Source organism: Carlito syrichta, unplaced genomic scaffold (assembly GCF_000164805.1).
Source record: "Carlito syrichta isolate Samal-C Ts95f unplaced genomic scaffold, Tarsius_syrichta-2.0.1 Scaffold301782, whole genome shotgun sequence".
NCBI classification, from domain to species: domain Eukaryota; kingdom Metazoa; phylum Chordata; class Mammalia; order Primates; family Tarsiidae; genus Carlito; species Carlito syrichta.
The window spans coordinates 24,309-26,924 of record NW_007245878.1 but is presented as its reverse complement, the minus strand read 5'-3'; the positions used below and the strand labels follow the sequence as shown (position 1 = coordinate 26,924).

The window sequence follows — 2,616 nt, the reverse complement described above, 5'->3', positions numbered from 1 at the left end:
GAGGCAGGACTTCCCTAGCAGAGCTGTGTGCCTGGGATCTGATGGTCTTTCCAGAAGGAGTTCAGTGGGATACTTGGGCCCACTCTCCAAGGTCTTTATCTGAGTATGAGCAAGGAAGTTTTCCCTCCAGAAACCCAGGCCTGCACCCCAGGAAAGAGAGTTATCCCTGGGTCTGGAGGGGTCTCGGTGTTAATGACACTTCCTCCTTGCTAGGGTGGACTATCTTTTTGACCTGCTCTTTGGTCTAAACCTCATCCTTCCGATTATCGTCTTTTGAGGCTCTCCTTGTGCCCACCCTTTATCTCCACCGGGAGCCTGGATGGTGTCAGTTTCCTCGGACTGACCACCTGCTCAGGTGAGGAAGGTAGGAGGTCATACTTGCGGCTGAGAGGAAGGGTCCTGTTGGAGATCAAGTGTCCATTCATCAGCGAGTTCCCAATGGACACTGCAGGTTCGTTCTTTGGGGACTGACCCCAAGATAAAAGCTGTTGGGACCCCAGAGAGGAGCCCGTGGCATGTGGGAGAGGAGGGTCTGTGTGATGAAGGCACACAACCCAGATGCAGCTTGATCAGCCTGTAAGCAGGCCCAGGGCGAAGGGCAAGTCTGGGTGCACGGGGTAGACCTGGCTAGGCAAGGTAACCTAGTGGAACAGTGGAACAGGTGGGACCCGGCGCTGCCGGAGCTCCCGGCACCGCGGTGCGACCCAATACCCAATTGAGTAAAAAAATTGCTCATCAAGAACTAGATGTGCGGCCTGCGATTGCGAGAAAAAGTAAGTCACGGAGACAAGTCTCCTTAGCAACCAACTCCTCTATCAGCCAGGCACACACTGGCCAGTCCAGCGCCTGTGACGTTTCAAAGGGGCTCGCGACGGAGACGGGGCAGCAGGGAGGGCATGTGGGCCCCGCTAAGTGCCAAGAAGAGGCGACAGCGGGCACCGCGTGAGGCCCCGCCAACAGCCCTCGCAAGTGGTTGTTCTAGCCTTAGGGACTTCCTGCTGCTGCTTGCAGGTGGTGGGCACCAGGTGGGCTACTCTGTGAGGATGGGTGGGAACTGCTTGAGCACTCGGGGGCTGTGTGTCCTGGCCTGTCTTCTGGGTCATGGGGCGGAGCCTGCTCAAAGTTCACTCCTGGAGCTACCCAGGCCCTGCCAGGCTCACCAAGGCTCTCTCCCATCACCATGGTTGCCCAGCTGGGAAGGGTTCTGAGAATGTGACGCAGTTGTGAGACCTGACTGGATGCTGCCCCTGTGACATCTCTTCCCGGTAGGCAGGGTATCTTTTTAGAAATTGGGTAAAATCCCTTAATCTTTGGAACGTTCCTCAGATGATCCATGTGGTAGTGGCCCAGCCAGGCGTTGAAACCTGGCTGTGTAATTCCTGAGCTCACGCTCAGTGGGCCTGCACATCATGTGCTATTTTATTTGTTTGTTTGTTTGTTTATTGTAGTACTTCTCGTACTTAGCATAGTGGCATATCTATGATGATCTCATCCTTATCATAGGAGGAGACCTTTACTTCAACTCATATGTTGCCCATGGTCAGTTCTGGGCTCTAGTCTCCTCAGAATATATAGGACCAGCAACCCCAAAAGTCACCATAGCATTATACCACATTTCTATTCTCATTCACCTTTGCAGCCCAGGTTTTTGTTTGTTTTCCTTTTTTTTCTTTCTTTTCCTTTGTGTACTTTGAAGGATGTAAATACATAAGATCATATTCTATATCAATTTTAGTCTATCCTAAAAGAAATTCTCTAGTAGTTTATTCCATATAGATAAAAAGCCAGTTTCTCTGACCTTCCTGGAATATGGGCACAAAACAAATCCATCACTGATCTGCAGTAATGGAGCAATGCATTCGATGAAAATAGAATCAGCACAATGTGGTGATTGTGAGCATGCCTGCTAGGGCTACTCTTGCCTACACATTATTGCCAACTAAATAAAACTCCTGACATTCTTATGTCTGAGGGAGGAAACATTGACTCCTGGGTGCCAAGACCAAGAAAACATGTATGATTTTCCTAGGAGCTGGAGATTCAGCATGACACAGGAGATCTGGAAGATCCTATACAAGAGTTTCATTTTGTTTCTTTGGGTTATTTCTTTGACTTCTTTTCTCTCTTGGGCTGAGATTGTGTACCAAGCAAATGGCATGCGAAACCAAGAGTCAGAACCAAGAGTCAGAGACAAGCAAATATATTTTCCTACATTTTATACCTGGAACAAATCTATTTAAAACTTACATTGTCATAATTAACATACAACACAATTGTTTTTAGCCACATGCTCATCATATATCTTTAATAACATGCCAAAGAAAATTTGGGCTTCCATCTCTTTTCTGTTTGAAAAGAGAACTATGATAAGCCCCTTCTATCTAATCTCACCTTGGAATATTGTTCTGCCATAAAAAGGATGAAATAATACTTTTGCAGCATCCTGGATAGAATGGAGGCCATCATCATAAGTGTAATAATGCAAAATGGAAATTAAAAACTAAATACTTCATGGCATCCCTTAGTGGGAGCTATAATAAGAGTCAGCAAAAGCATAAAGGATGGTACCTTGCACATTAGAGACTCCAAAGGGGAAGGATGAGAAGAAGAGGTAGG

The 2,616-nt window shown here is 47.4% G+C and overlaps 1 pseudogene; it reads right to left on the bottom strand.

The window, feature by feature from the left end:
- Window positions 1-263: 263 nt before the first annotated feature.
- LOC103257525 overlaps window positions 264-2,616 on the bottom strand; it is a 10,879-nt pseudogene continuing 8,526 nt past the window's right edge.